The 17,218-nt window shown below is 34.1% G+C and overlaps 1 pseudogene; it reads right to left on the bottom strand.

Moving 5' to 3' along the window:
- Positions 1-3,721: 3,721 nt before the first annotated feature.
- On the bottom strand, positions 3,722-12,595 carry LOC125820302 (receptor-like protein 9DC3; annotated as a pseudogene).
- Between the last annotated feature and the right edge of the window lie 4,623 nt (positions 12,596-17,218).

Here is a 17,218-nt window from a genome sequence, read left to right as displayed (position 1 = left end):
ACTATCTAAAAAACACTCCTAAACATGATGCAATCTTTCCTATCAGAAATCACAATCCTTGAATCCATAATTCAAGGGATCAGTTAAGTTAAGAGTCAAGTCAAGAGAAGTTCATAGAGTCTTCCAAGAGTCTTTTACAAATGTTTTAACCTTGATTTAAGACTTGAGTTTTGAGTTGAGTAAAGAGTAAAGTTTGAAGTTCATTTCTTCAAAAGAGTATATCGGGACAATGTATTCCCAAAGAGTAAAATGTTTTCACATATAAAGAAGAAAGGAAACCTTGATTCCAAAAGAGCATTTGAGCTAGTTTTTCAGTAAAGAGCCTTTGAGCAAGTTTTTCAGTTAAAGAGTAAATGCTTTCACAATTAAGCAAGAGAGGGAAACTTTGATTTCCAAGAAGAGCCTTTGAGCTAAGTTTTTGAGCAATTATCTCAAATCACAAAAAGAAGTAGTGTTTTTTTAAAACATAAGAGCTAGTATCATATTTTGCAAGTAGTATTGAACACCGATATAGAGGAGAGTTCAGATAAACTCACAGCCCCCATAAACCATGTAGCCACCATGGGTAGAAAAGGGTCATACTTTTTAGATAATTCCTTAGTGCTTTTTAGCATAGACTAGTGGATCCACTTAGTAGTTCAGGTTCTATACCCCCCGGCAAGGTATATGACGGCCCTGGCAGCGTGAGGCAAAACGATGTATCATCACGATAGCTCTTAAGTGATGTTTTGTCGGTTAGAGAAACTCCCACATCAGTATTTTGTATTTTTGTATACATCAGAAATATTTGTATTTTCATTTACAAACAGAGTTCATATTGTATCTTTGCATACATACATAATTATTATTGTATTTCTAAATACACAAAGTTGAAAATCATGTTTTAAACTTTTCTTTATACTGCATTTATTTACACTGTGTTATATTGAAATGAGTTCAGTTATGTTGAGTTGAGTTGAGCCAGGTAAGTTCTTCAGTTCCTTTTAAGCTTATGTCTTGTTTTAGAATTCCCCTCGCATACTCGTACATTCAATGTAATGATGCCATTTGGCCTGCATCTTATTATGATGCAGACACATGTAACCAAGATCAGAATCCAACGCATCATTGATCCAGTTGAGCACTCAGAGTCTTGTGGTGAGCCTCCTTGCTTTCAGAGGATCCCTTTTATTGATTTCAGTTTATTACTAGTTCATTAGGATGTCGTCGGTCTTGTCCCGACATCTACCTCAGTTGTTTTAGAGGCTTCATATATATTCATATGTTAGTTATTGAGTTTCTATTTCATGTTTTAATGGTTGAGACTTAAGTTGCCACTTTTGGTTAGTGAATGTTATCTTGATACATTCTAAGTGTTTATTGAGCAGTTCAATTTACTTTAAAAGTATTTTTTTCATGAGTTAAGTCTTCCGTTGAGTAAGTAAACTAGGTCAAGGGTTCTCTTGGGGCCAACAATGGTTCTCGAGTGCCAGTCCCGCCCAGGATGTAGGTTCGGGGCGTGACAGTTTGAGTCAATTTATGCACTCACCAAAGAAGTCACACATGGATGCTGCACTTAGGCTGGTCAGATACCTGAAATCAGCACCAGGGCTGGGAATTCTGATGTCATCTCATGGAAGTAATGAATTGAAAGTCTTATGTGATGCTGACTGGGGTGCATGCATCAATAGTAGAAGATCAATCACAGGTTATTTGGTTCAGTATGGGGGTTCTCCTATATCATGAAAGTCAAAAAACAGCTCACAGTCTCTAGGAGCTCAGCTGAAGCTGAGTATAGAGCTATGGGCTTCGATTGTTGCTGAGATAGTTTGGGTTGTTGGATTATTTCAAGAGCTTGGTGTTAGTATTTCACAACATGTGTCTCTCTATTCGGACAACACTTCAACTCTTCAGATTGCTACCAATCATGTGTTTCATGAGAGAACGAAACATATTGAAATTGATTGTCATTTCATGAGGGAAAACATTCAGGATGGGTTGCTTGTCACTAGATATATTCCTTCTGCAGATCAGCCTGCAGACATTCTCACGAAAGCACTTGGGGTTTACTCTCATTCTCATCTCATGTCCAAGCTAGGAATGAAGGACATCTTCATAGCTCCTAGCTTGAAGGAGGGTGTAAAAGAATTAAGTAAATGTATAAGAGCTGATGAATTAGTTAATCATAATTAGTTTACAGGATTAGTTACATTATGAATTACACGGTCAGTGATGCAAATTACATAATTAGTTGTATTGTCAGTTATAATTAGTTAGAAATAGTTTGTTAGCTGAGTCGGTTACAGGATTGTATAAATACATGCATTGAGCATTGTGAATAGCTAATGAAGAAAAAAAAGACTCTCTCTGTAACTTTCTCTCATCTTCTCCAGAACTCTGGAATTGTGCACAAAATTCACAAATTCAACATGGATTGAAGTGAGTTTTTTTAAACTAATGTGGGCGGGGCGGGTTGCGGGTACATGTGATTTTAAGCAGATTCAAACTTAATTTTAACTTTTACATGTTATAAAAGTGATAGAACATTATTTATTAAGATAATTTCTTTAAAGCTACTAAAATATTTATGATAGTAAATGAAAATGGTTCAATAAAAAATAATACAATTTCTTACATGTTTTCCAATTGACCTCTAAAAATTAAATTTTTAAGTCATTATCCATTAAATTAATACAACTTAATAAAAAAATGAAATTATTAGAACAAAATTTATATCCTCCTATGAGATTATGATCTTCTGGCTCCTGAGGTGACTAGCTCACCGTGGTGTTGTAATGGAGGTAAGGCTTTAGCCCCCCTCCTTTTTTTTATCTTATAAATACAACACAACCCAACTATACTGGGTAATTTTATTTTAAAAAAGAAAAAATGAATTTCTTTTTATAAATTTTATTTTTAGTATCAAACTTAATTAGAAAAAGAAAATATTAAAAATATTATGTGGAGCGATGTGGGATGGATTAAAATTTTACGGGTTAAGCTCAACCCGCCCACCCCATTGCCATCCCTACAGGTTGTCCAAGTTTGAACTCATGACCCTCACACAACAGTTGACACACTTAACCAACTGAACTGTGTGCCCCTTTATAAGAAAAGTTAAAACTGTATTGTATATATCTTTCATTTTTTCTGTCTTTATATATATATATATATATATATATATATATATATTCCGTGACACCCCTTGGACCTTCCTAGATCTGGCCCTGATTAGTAGCTTGTTTGGTAAGCATTAGTTATATACTCTAGGATCATTTGGTTGGATGTATAAAAATAATGTTGAATAGAGTGTATTAGTAATGCATGCATTCACAATGCTTGTATTAGTAATACTTGTATTAATTATACTGGGATTGTTTCTTATATAGTGTTTGGTTTGGTGTGTTAATAATTAATAAAACGCATTGCATACCTTCAATAAAAAAAATCTTTGTTTACAGTAATACCCTTCACACTTTTTAGCTTTGGAAAATGAAAGGTTATTATGTCATTAATCAATCTAATACATGTACATGTGTTAACCTTTTGTATTAATAGTACATAAATATTCGCGGCATTAATAATACAATCATCAATGCACAATAAAATGTATAACTGATACAAATTCTCATACTTGAATCAAGAAATGCATACCTTTCATCCAATACACACAAAATTTATTGAATACATTAATATCTTACATAAACGTGATATATCATCAAAGTTCATAACATTGCATTTCTCATGAGCATTCCACCAAATGTTCCTGCAAGCACCTGCATGTTCGAATTTGTTTATTTATTATCTGATTTTTATTTTTACTCAGAGAGAAAGTTAAGTCTAACTTTTATTTTGAAAATCTTAATCCATTTTTATTGCTTCTACTAATTGATTTTGGAAAGAGAAATATGCTTTGGTAGAGCATTCAATTAGTTGTTGATATAACTAAAGAACTTACCTTTGACTTTGCTTCTTCCTTATCTGTCGCATAATAATTTTGTGTTCCAACTTTTCAAGAATTGTTGCAAGCCATTTCAGATTTCCAGTTGAGATCATGATATATATAATGGATACTCCAATACATAGCCCACTTCCATATCCCACAAGAGCAGCTTTCCAAAAATCATTTAGAAATTCAGAATTGCTCTCTTCATCATCTGACTCATAATCGCTATTATTATTTGTCTCCGTTGTCCAATTACTTCCACAACCTTTCGAAACTGGAAATCCTTGTAATCCATCATTACCTTCATATGAATTATTTTGAAATGTATCAAATTGATGTCCTTGAGGAATGCATCCTTGGAGATGATTGTGAGAGAGATTTAAGAATGAAAAAAATGTAAGAGCAGCAAGTTGTTGTGGTATCTCTCCCGAAAGCTAGTTGAATGAAAGATCCAATGATTCAACTAAAGATAAACTTTCAAGTGATGTTGGTATATTACCTTGCAATCTGTTATGAGACAAATTTAGCACCCGAAGTGCAATGAGATCTCCCAAACTACTTGGAATATGTCCTTCAAATTTGTTACTTGAAAGATCGATAGTCTTGAAAAGTGTCGAAATTCTATCCAGTTCATACTACATTACCTTCGTTGAAACTGTTACAGAATCATTGTAATCTCTCTCTCCAGATTTACCAAGATATGTTGGTACATTCGCTGTTTGATCAATTTTCCTCATGGCTTTCAATTTTTGAAATAAACTAGTCCACAAGTTTCTTGTGAAAGCATTGTAAGAGAGATCTATAATCCGAAGCTCAGAAAACATGTTTTCATTACTTAAAGTTCTAATTTGCCCATGTAATTTGTTCGACCTCAAGCTTAAAACTTTCAAATTTGACAAAGTTTCAAACCATATTGGGAATGTGTCGCTAAAGTGATTGTCTCCTAAATCAAGAATTTTCAAATTTTTGCGATTGGCTAAAGATCGGGGGATTTTTCCTTCTAATTCATTGTCATGCAAGTCTAAGCTTCTGAGTACATTTCCATTGCTAAAAGTTTCTGGAAGAGTCCCATAAAGATTGTTTTGGTGGATATCCAAAACCTCGATGACCACCCAAGTTGCCAAAACATTGTGGAATTGCTCCCTTCAAATTGTTTTTACCCAAATCTAAAATCCTTAGTGATGTTAGATTGTAAATAGATGAAGGGATATCTTCACCGAGATTATTATATTCTATTTTCAATACCTCAAGTCTACTGATATTAACTAGACATTGCGGAACTTCTCTCCTCAAGTTGTTTCTCCCCAAATACACCACTTCCAATTTCATCAAATTACAGAAAGATGAAGGAATTTTCTCAATGAGATTGTTGCTGTGGAGATACATCCATTGCAAGTTTCTCAAGTTGCCAAAGGAATCCGGAATTGAACCAATGAGTTGATTAATATTTAAATACATAGTAACAAGTCTTTCTATATTCCCCAACTCACTTGGAATCTAACCAGAAAGGTTGTTAGAAAAAAGAGACAAAAGATACAACTCATTCAAATTCCCCAAAGAAGTAGGAATAGAACCACTAAGAAATTAGTAGAGAAATCTAAATAACTTAGAGTCTTTAGGTAACCTATTTCTTCAGGAATGGAGCCAGAAAGGTTATTCTGATAAAGGTACAAATTAGAAAGGCTGATCAAATTCCCCAATGAAGCAGGAATAGCACCACTTAAAGAATTTTTAGCCAAAACTAGTTGACTAAGAGACCTTAAGTAACCTATTTCTTCAGGAATGGAGCCAGAAAGATTATTCTAATGAAGGTACATAATATAAAGGCTGGTCAAATTCCCCAATGAAGTAGGAATAGCACCACTTAAAGAATTATTAGCCAAAACTAGATGACTAAGAGACCTTACATAACCTATTTCTTCAGGAATGGAGCCAGAAAGGTTATTCTGATTAAGATACATAATAGAAAGGCTGGTCAAATTTCCCAATGAAGGGGGAATAGAGCCAAAAAGGTTATTCTCATTAAGAAACAAGCTAGATAAGTTGGTCAAATTTCCCAATGAAGTAGGAATAAAACCATTAAGAGAATTAGTACCCAAATCTAGAGAAGTAAGAGACCTTAAATAACCTATTTCGGTAGGTATCGAGCCAGAAAGATTATTCTGATAAAGAGACAAAATAGACAAGTTGGTCAAATTACTCAATGAGGCAGGAATGGAACCATTTACAAGGTTGTCATAGATGTAAATGTTTTGGAGCTTGGCTAGTGAGCCGATTTGTGATGGGATTGTGCCTGAATTCATATTGGTGTGCAAGTCAAGATAGACAAGATTAGTGAGATTACTAATTTAAGGTAGGAGTGTTAAGAATTCATCACCAACTTAATTATTTTCTTAAGATAAATCAAGAAAAATCTAGAATATTCCGGAGTTGTAGAGAATTGAAGGAAGATCTCTAGAATGAGTATTCTAGAGAGAATAGTCTAGAAATATTCTAGAAAGAATAGTTCTAGAAAAAAGATAGCTAGGAATATTCTAGAATATAGTAGTATGTATCTCTCTAGATTCTTCCATCACCACCTATAAATATAGATGGTCTATTTGAGTTGAAACCAACCAAGAAAGCAAGCAACGAAGCAAGAAACTAAGTAACAAAGCAATTGAGTAAGAAAGCAAGAGAGCAAACAAGAGTGAGTGCTAAGTCAAGAGTGTTGCTAAAGCAAGTAACAAGTGTGATCAAGATTGTAAGACTGAAGCGGGTCCTTACTTTGATGTAAGACCGAAGCGAGTCCTTACTTTGATATAATAAAATTCAAGTTGTAAGAAATCGATAGTGCCTGTCGTCTCCAAACAAATAATATTCAATAAGTGGTATCAGACCCTGGTGGATAAGAGCGAGGTAGTAACTCAAAGGAGATCCTACAAGTCACCGTCGGAGGCTACAAATCGCGAGGCAATAATTAATGATGGATTTTGCAAGCACTCTCAATAGCGTTGAGAAGCTCAACGCAAGCAACTACGGATCATAGAGCACGATAATGCAATATTACTTTCTCGGTCAAGAATTATGGGATATCATCGGTGGATCAGACACCACACCACCAACAGATGCTGAAGCAGCAAAAAGGTGGAAGGTCAAAGCTGGAAAGGCCATGTATGCTCTCACTGTAACTATCGAGGATGAGTTCCTACAATGGATTAAGAATGCCAAGATACCCAAAGAAGCTTGGGACACCTTGGCGACGATTTTTACAAAGAAGAATGATGCGAGATTACAAAGGCTTGAAAATGAGCTTTTGTCGATCTCTCAACGGAATATGACAATTAGTCAATACTTCTCAAAGGTAAAATCTTTATCTGATGAAATATCAAAATTAGATCCAGAGAATGCTATCACAGAGACAAGAATGAGGAGAATTATTGTTCATGGTCTAAGGCTAGAGTACAAAGGCATAATTACAGCCACACGAGGGTGGGCCACAGAACCAACTTTATCTGAGTTGGAAAATATGTTGGCAAATGAAGAAGATTTGGAGAAACCATTATCAAGTCTTACTATAAAAGAGGAAGATAAGGCGTTCTTCAGCAAAAGGCAAGCCTATAAAAAAAAAAAAAACGGAGAGAAGCTCACGGCCAGGGGGAGACCAAGATAATCAACATCAAAGAACTCAACGACAAAACAAGCAGGCGAAAGGCTTCAACAATCGGCAAATGCAGAAGTGCTACAATTGTGGAAAGAAATGACACTATGCGAGATACTGCTGGTACAAGAAAGCTGAAGGTAATGTAGCTACTTTTACTCAAAACAAGAAAGATGAAGAAACTTGGGATTTCGAGACCTCTTATGCAGTCAAAGAAATTAAACAACAAGAGGAGCTTGTCACCTGTCACTCTAACAAAGAGGAGGAGATTGCATTTGCAACTGTAAGTGATAAATTGGTCGATTATGAACATGATTGGATCGTTGATTCAGGATGTTCCAATCACATGACTGGTGATGAGAAAAAGCTCATTAACATGAGTGAATATAAAGGCGGTCGAGTAGTGGTGACTGCAAATAATTAAAAAATGCCAATAACTCATATTGGCAAGGCAGTGTTCGTCCCTCATCACAACTTAAGACAAGTGGAACTTCAAAATGTCTACCATGTTCCAGGTATGAATAAAAACTTATTATCTGTATCACAACTAACAAATTCTGGTAAGTATGTCTTGTTTGGGCCAAATGGCGTAAAAGTATATCGAAACTTAAAAGTTACAAGAACACCAATAATGAAAGGGAGAAGGTTAGAATCAATATACGTCATGCCAACCGAGACAACTTATGTGGTACTTGATGAAGCACCAACAAGGTGGTACAACGAAGTCTCCTTGCCATATTCAAGGAAATTGGAGCAAAAGCTACAATATAAACTTGAAAAAGAAGGACAAAGAAGTGAGGCTGAACATGAACAAGAGGTATGTAAAAAATATAACTCACATATAGAAGAGATATTTTCAAAAGGTGAAAATATGAATTCATGGAAAACAAGAGTACATGAAACTCCAGAACTGTTGCAAGAAAAAGTCCAAGAAGCTCTGCAACCTCAACTAAGAAGGAAGACATGATTGAAATGCTCAAATGCCAACTATATAGATGCAACATTAGCAGAGATGGTTAACAATAAAGATGTTACTACTTTTGAAGAAGCTTCAAAGAGTAGGGATCGGAATAATCCGATGAAGGAGGAGATTCTCAAAGGGAATGGACGTCATGATGCCTGCAGAACAAGAATCGCTTACAATGGACGCAAAGAAAAAATTAAGTTGGTGTTGAGGGGGAGTGTTAAGAATTCATCACCAACTTAATTATTTTCTTAAGATAAATCAAGAAAAATCTAGAATATCTCGGAGTTATAGAGAATTGAAGGAAGATCTCTAGAATGAGTATTCTAGAGAGAATAGTCTAGAAATAGTCTAGAAAGAATAGTTCTAGAAAAAGATAGCTAGGAATATTCTAGAATAGAGTAGTATGTATCTCTTTAGATTCTTCCATCACCACCTATAAATAGAGGTGGTCAATTTGAGTTGAAAGCAAGCAACAAAGCAAGAAACTAAGTAACAAAGCAATTGAGTAAGAAAGCAAGAGACCAAACAAGAGTGAGTGCTAAGTCAAGAGTGTTGCTGAAGCAAGCAACAAGTGTGATCAAGATTGTAAGACCGAAGCGGGTCCTTACTTTGATATAATAAAATTCAAGTTGTGAGAAATCGATAGTGCCCGTCATCTCCAAACAAATAATATTCAACAGATAGTTCCAGAGAGATTATTCACACTAAGATCAACCTATTCAAGAAAAGGGAGAGTCGAAAATGGAAAATCATAGAGTGTACCAATGACACGAGCATCTTGAATATCCAACTTGCTTACCCTACCATTTAAGCACATAACTCCATACCAATCCCCGCATGCATTCTAACTCTGAGTCCACGAAGCCAATAAGGAATTAGTCTGGTTCTTGAAAGTTGCTTTCCATTTTAGGAGGGCAATTTCTTCCTCCTTGGAAGAGTAACCGTAAAGAGATATAAGAGAATGAGAAATTGAACTATTTTGGGAACCATCATCAAATATATTGATAATATGCTATTTTCTTGGTTTTTTTTTCTTTTGATGAAGTTGTGTAGTGTATATGATTGATCAACTTCTATTTTACTACACCAAAGACTACTACATAATTGAATGGAAACACAGCCTATTGATTTTTTTTCTCACTTTTTAAATACTAAACACATTTGTTTAAATTTTACTAGTCTTGTAGAAATTTCAAAGAGAAATTATTAGGTAGGGAAACTAATAATCATTCTAACGGATATAAAGTCGTTAGAAATTGCATCCAATCATCTCCTTTTTTCTAACGTCTAAAATACGAAACACATTTTTTTAAATTTTACTAGTCTTGCTGTTGATATTTCAAAGAGAAATTAGGTATGGAAAATTATTATTCTCCATATACATGCTTCTTTAATTTGAAGGACACAAATTCTATCTTTCTTCTATGAAATAAATGACTGATCGTACAATTTATTCATATCAAATAATCAATCAATTCAAAGTTTGGAAAAAGTTGTCATCCTCAAGTCAATGCCCAAATCTTATGGGAAACGTCAAGTTTGGCACATAATTGTGTTGGAGTTTTATTTGCCCGATTTCTTACCATAAATAAGTTTTCCTTTTAGGAAAATGTTTTAATATTTTACTAGTCTTTTTCTTGTAGGAAAGGTTCTAGGACTCTATAAATATAGGCTTGTTCCTTCTAACTTGATTAGCATTCACAATGTAGTCCTAGGGTTTTGAGAGTTGTGGTTATGGAGGAGAATTTTGTGTACCTCCTTGTATTCCGAGTGAATTGATTGAGGTTGTTTCTCTTTATATTTTGTACTCTCATATTTATAGTGGATTGCTCATCTCCTTTGTGGACATAGGTCGATTGACCGAACCACGTTAAATCTGTCTCTTTTGGTGTGTTTCTCGTTTGTCTTCTTACTCGTGGTCTTTCGAAGTTTGCTTTGCTAGCTTCCGCATTACACCTTCGATCCTAACAAGTGGTATCAGAGTCATGGTTCAATGATGGAACCAGGTTACAGATGGATGTTCATCTAGGCGGGTGTAGTTCTTGCCGCAACCTTTTTGACAGTAATGAAGATCTTTGTTGGAGAAATTGTTTCAGAGAGGTTCTCTATGTCGAGACATATATTTGATGGAGGAGATTATGGAGAAGAGATACAAGATCCTAAAGATTATGTGAAGAAGGTGGACAAATTTATTTTGTCAGAAATTCAGGCCAAGGGAGAGATTTGTTGGGGTTTTATTTGCCCTTATTTCTTACCATAAATAAGTTTTCCTTTTAGGAAAAGGTTTTAATATTTTACTAGTCTTTTTCTTGGAGGAAAGGTTCTAGGACTCTATAAATATAGGTTTGTTCCTTCTAACTTAATCAGCATTCACAATGTAGTCCTAGAGTTTTGAGAGTTGCGGTTATGGAGGAGAGTTTTGTGTACCTCATTGTATTCCGAGTGAATTGATTGAGGTTGTTTCTCTCTATATTTTGTACTCTCATATTTATAGTGGATTGCTCATCTCCTTTGTGGACGTAGGTCGATTGACCGAACCACGTTAAATCTGTCTCTTTTGGTGTGTTTCTCGTTTGTCTTCTTACTCGTGGTCTTTCGAGGTTTGCTTTGCTAGCTTCCGCATTACACCTGCTTATTTCGGTTCGGTCCTAACAAATTGTTTTCTTGTCCAAATAATAATTGTTTGGCAAAAAGTATTACTAATACACACACCTAATGTACGCATTATTTTTCCAAACACACTCTACCAAACGTACATAAAAAATTGTGGTTTTAATAATACACACTTCAATGCACAACAAAATATATAACTGATACAAATTCTCGTACTTGAATCAAGAAATGCATACATTTCATCCAATACACACAACATTTATTGAATATACTAATATCTTACATAAACTTGATATATCATCAAAGTTCATAACATTACATTTCTCATGAGCATGCCACCAAATGTTCCTCCAAGCACTTGCACGTTCGAATTTGTTTATTTATTATCTGATTTTTATTTTTATTCAAAGAGAAACTTAAGTCTTACTTTTATTTTGAAAACTTAATCCATTTTTATTGCTTCTACTAATTGATTTTGGAAAGAGAAATATGCTTTGGCTTTGCTTCTTCCTTATCTGTCGCATAATAATTTTGTGCTCCAACTTTTCAAAAATTGTTGCAAGCCATTTCAGATTTCCAGTTGAGATTATGATATATATAATAGATACTCCAATACATAGCCCATAAGAGCAGCTTTCCAAAAATCATTTACAAATTCAGAATTGCTTTCTTTACCATCTGACTCATAATCGCTATTACTTGTCTTCGGTGTCCAATTACTTCCACAACCTTTCGAAACTGGGAATCCTTGTAATCCATCATTACCTTCATATGAATTATTTCCAAATGTATCAAATTGATGTCCTTGAGGAATGCATCCTTGGAGATGATTGTGAGAGAGATTTAAGAGTGAAAGAAATCTAAGACCAACAAGTTGTTGTGGTATCTCTCCCGAAAGCTGGTTGAACGAAAGATCCAATGATTCGACTGAAGATAAACTTTCAAGTGATGATGGTATATTACCTTGCAATCTGTTATGAGACAAATTTAGCACCTGAAGTGCAATGAGATCTCCCAGACTACCTGGAATATGTCCTTCAAATTTGTTACTTGAAAGATCGATAGTCTTGAAAAGTGTCGAAATTCTATCAAGATAGACAAGATTAGTGAGATTACCAATTTCAGGTGGGATGGTTCCAGAGAGATTATTCATACTAAGATCAACATATTCAAGAAAAGGAAGAGTCGAAAATGGAAAATCATAGAGTGTACCGATGACATGAGCACCTTGAATATCCAACTTGCTTACCCTACCATTTAAGCACATAACTCCATACCAATCCCTGCATGCATTCGAACTTTGAGTCCATGAAGCCAATAAGGAATTATTAGTCTGGTTCTTGAAAGTTGCTTTCCATTTTAGGAGGGCAATTTCTTCCTCCTTGGAAGCAAAAGTAACCGTAAAGATATATAAGAGAATGAGAAATTGAACTATTTTGGGAACCATCATCAAATATATATTGATAATATGCTATTTTCTTAGATTTTTTTTCTTTTGATGAACTTGTGTAGTGTACACATTTATTTATATTTTAGAGATCTTTTTTTAAGGTACTGCTAATCAATGGCAAGTCAGTCTTATAATTATTATTGTTATTATTATTTTAAAAGAAAATTATTCTATTGGTCAACAGTTCGTTTAGTCAGATAAATGAATAGGGAAATATAATTCTCAATGACAAGTCAGTCTTATTATAATATATATTATTATTTTAATAAAATTATTTATCCTATTGGACAATAGTTTATTTAGTCAAAGCATAAGAAGCCAAATGAATAGAGAAATATTATTCTCAATTTAGACCAGCGACATATATACGACAGATAATTATGGTTTTTTTTAAAAAAAAAATCTTTTCTAAGTAGGTAGGAAAACATTATACTTCCTCAGCGTTTCAAGAGTGAATTTAGCTAATTTTCAAAATTAAATTAGATTACATTTAAAATAAAATTTTAGATATTCACTATACGAAAAGTATTATAAATTGTAACTTTTTTTATATCTATAAGATGAAAAACTACATCTTAAAATATTTGTCAAAATTTATATCGTTTGACTCTCAAAAAGAAAATTATGACAACTAAAAAGGAATAGAGAGTAACTTGCAAACCGGTCTAGTCATTGGTCTCCTTTTGTATTTAATTTATTTTGTCCATAGATATACAATGTTTTTTGTTGGTATTGAGAGATTTGTTTTTTAGCCCTTCACAATTATCTTTTTAATTTTAAGATTTTTTTTTTCTGAAAGATGTTTATATATATATAATAAAAGATCATTTCTCAGCTCAATGCACAAGTGTTGTTTCGTGAATTATTGGCCGGCCAACTTTTACACTTCATATTGAAAGGCTTTCTAATAATATTGTACTAAAACTACACTCATATTTACGTACAAATCACGCAAGAGTCATAGAATAAGTTATGTGTAGATGATAATTAACGAAAAATTATATAAATACACAATTTAAATATTATAATTTCTAAAATTTTCTATCATTTAAAAAAATTACAAAAATTCTTTGTCTGATACATCCAAATTCCCTCTCGGATATATCCCTATCCTCTCTCAGATACATCACTATCCCCTCTCGGACACGTCCCTATCTCCTCTTGGATACATCCATCTCATAAAGTAATGTATCATTTGCAATGTATCGGACAATCAAGGAATGAATCCGATAGCAGTGAAAAATCCGAAATTTTTGTAATTGGGAATTTTTTTGAAATAAGATGTAATTAGCCCCTAAATGTATGTGGTTTCGGTAAGTTTCCCAAAAATTAATCCTATGAAAACTGGGCCACAAATAAACCAAATCAATTCAGAAGATTAAGATTTATCTTTCAGGTTTTCTTCGTCTCAATTTTTGTGACACTGTTTGAGTCGACATAAAATTTAAGATTTTTTTTTTTTTGAAATTTGTGATCTAAAACTCTCTTTGATTATTTATAAGAATATAAGTTATTTCATTAAGGGTGAATGAAAAGTTTAAAGTTAAATTATTTTCAATTGTAGGAGGTGACAATCATTTGAGGATGGACTAAAAAATAAATTATGTCACATAAATTGGAACTAAGAAAGTAATTGAATTTGAATTGCTTATCATAACATGTAGTTTCTTTTTCTAGTTCGAGTTTCAATTGTTTTTATCATTTAATTAAATTATATTGTATTTTCAATAGGATTGTTTATTTCAATTGAATACAAATTCTATTTATTTGAGAGTTTCTGTAGTTTTCATCTATTCTTCCAGCAATTGCCAATTTATTCACTTACTATTAATAACAACACTCTGGAACATAACTATATACTTCTGTTTGCAACAAATTTTAAACATATGGAAACTAAATCAATCATAAAAAAAAACTGAAGAAACAAGAATATTTTATGATAAATCAATGCAGGTACAATTCTGTTTCTCCCTTGATTCTTCTTGCATAAGATATTTATCCATGATTTGAGGGCCGTCAGTGGCATATTTCCCGAACTTGGATGAATTGGACTTGATTTCTATAATCCGGGAGCCGTTAGTGGCGTTTTTCTTGAATTGGGATGATTTGGACTTGATCTTCATAATTTGAGGTCCGTTAGTGGCGTATTTCTCAAATAAAAATGATTTGGACTTGATCTTCACAATTCGAGCGCCGTTAGTGGCATATTTCTCGAATTAAGATGATTTGGATCTGTTCTCTTTATAAATATTTCATGAATTTGCTGAATATTTGAGATTTTGATCTCTTGATGAATATTCCATGAATTGGTGGTGGAATTTCGAGATTTCGATCTCTTTATGGAATATTTGAGATCTTGATCTCTTTATGAAATTTTTGAGATGTCTTCTAACAGAATTTAGTACCATTTATATTGGCATGAACTAGGGTTTAGGGTTGAGTAGCCTCCAAGAATCCTAATTAGAATTGAACACACCTTGTAGAGTCTCAACTCGAATTGAACACATCTTGTAGAGTCCCACAAAATTTCAATGTCTACAAATGCCCCCTGTTTCAAGGCTTGTCGGAGTGTAGACTTGATGAAACTCAAAGATGAGACTTGAAGTACTCATTTTTTACCTTTGCGGCTTCAGATTTGTAGATTTGATTTGTGAGAGAAGAGATAAAGGACATATTTGGTCCCACTAGGCGTGCCAATTTGTTTGAAACAAATTTTAAACATATGGAAGATAAATCAACCATAAATAAAATCTGAAGAAACAAAAATAAATATTGCTAAATCAATGCTAGTACAATTCTGTTCCTCCCTTGATTCTTCTCTCATAAGATATTTATCCATTATTCGAGGGCTGTTAGTGACGTTTTTCCCGAACTTGGATGATTTGGATTTGATTTCTATAATGTGAGGGTTGTTAGTTGCGTATTTCTCAAACTAGGATGAATTGAACTTGATCTTCATAATTTTAGGGCCGTTAGTGGCGTATTTCTCAAATTAAGATGATTTGGACTTGATCTTCATAATTCGAGCGTCGTTAGTGACATATTTCTCGAATTAAGATGATTTGGATTCGATATCTTTATAAATATTCTATGAATTTGCGTTTTATTTGAGATTTTGATCTCTTTATGAGTGGTGAAATTTTGAGATTTCAATCTCTTTATGGAATTTTCGAGTTCTTGATATCTTTATGAAATTTTCTAGATGTTTTTAAGGGAATTTAGTACCCTTTATATAGGCATGAACTAGGTTTAGGATTGAGTAGCCTCCATGAATCGTAATTGGAATTGAACACACCTTGTCGAGTCTCAAAAGGGTTCGAGGTGCTAACGCCTTGACAGTGGGTATACCAGATCTAGAAATAGTTAAGAGTGTTCGTGACACTAATTTTAAAAATGAGCCCGCTTAGTCTGCAAAGGAGAGGAAAAGAAAAGGGAAAGGAAAGATGGTTGAGTCTTACACAAAGGAGGACAAGAAGAGATATGGCACCAGGAGTGAGATGCAGAAGGTCATGGGAAGTGCCATAGCAGCAAATGTGATTCAAAAAGAAAGGGCTAGGAAAAGAAGAAGGAAAGGTCATTTACCTGAAGAACCCACCTCAACCGCTTTGCCTGTTGGTTCCAGTGATACAGAATCTAATGATGATGTTGTGTATGTGGCAAAAAGAAGGAACGAAGCAAAGGTTAAGAGAGTCAAATCAAAGGGGTTCAGAAATCAACAAAGAAATCTCCTGTAAAAAGAGTGAGTAAAAGGGCTACTGAGCAGTTAGAGCCAATCAAGGTACCAGGTCCTCGTATTCAAAAGCTAGTAGAAGAAAATGAGCTGACCAGGGAAACACGTATAGTAAAGATGGAGAACCAAAATGTGCTAAACGGTATAGTCTTTGACCTTGATAATCTTACAGAACTTGGAATGTCCACTCTTTTTTATTCAGTTTCCCTACAAAATTGGGATAATTTATTTGAACCCCCAACACCTTTCTAGATGATGGAGGAATCAGGACTACTGTCAAACATATCAAAATCTTTCTACATGAGGAAACCTTGAGGATTATTCTGGGTGTGCCTGTGAAGGGGATCCGGTCAATTGAAGGATGCAAACCTTCCAGTGAATTCATTAAACATGCTACAAAAAGGGGAGGACATTGTCACACCCCCAGCCAACACCCCGGACGTGGCTGGCACTCAAGAACCATTGATGTCCCCAAGCAAACCCTTGGTCTGGCTTACTCAACTCAGCGAAATACTATATGCATATTTATAATGATCAAAAGCACTATACTCACTTGAATAATAAAATACTGAGAATGCTTAAAAGTCAAACATTAAACTTGGCCAAAATGGCAAATCAAGTCTTAACACATGAAATGATAAAGTCAATAAAAAGACTAAAGAACTAACATCTGACTGTCTATGAAGCCTTTAAAACAACTGAGATGAATGTCAGGACAAACCCACGACATCCTAATGAACTAATAAAATAACTGAAAGAAATAAAAAGGAGTCCTCCGGAATGCAAGGAGGCTCACCAACTAACTCAGGAGTGCTCACTAGATCAACTATGCGCTGTATGCCGATCCTAGTTACCTGTGTCTGCATCATAATAAAATGCAGGCCAACTGGCAT

This window comes from Solanum verrucosum, unplaced genomic scaffold (assembly GCF_900185275.1).
Source record: "Solanum verrucosum unplaced genomic scaffold, falcon-dt-bn FXZP01000229.1, whole genome shotgun sequence".
Classification (NCBI taxonomy): Eukaryota; Viridiplantae; Streptophyta; class Magnoliopsida; order Solanales; family Solanaceae; genus Solanum; species Solanum verrucosum.
Note: the sequence above shows the minus strand (reverse complement) of the source record. Positions and strands in the feature narration are given on the sequence as shown.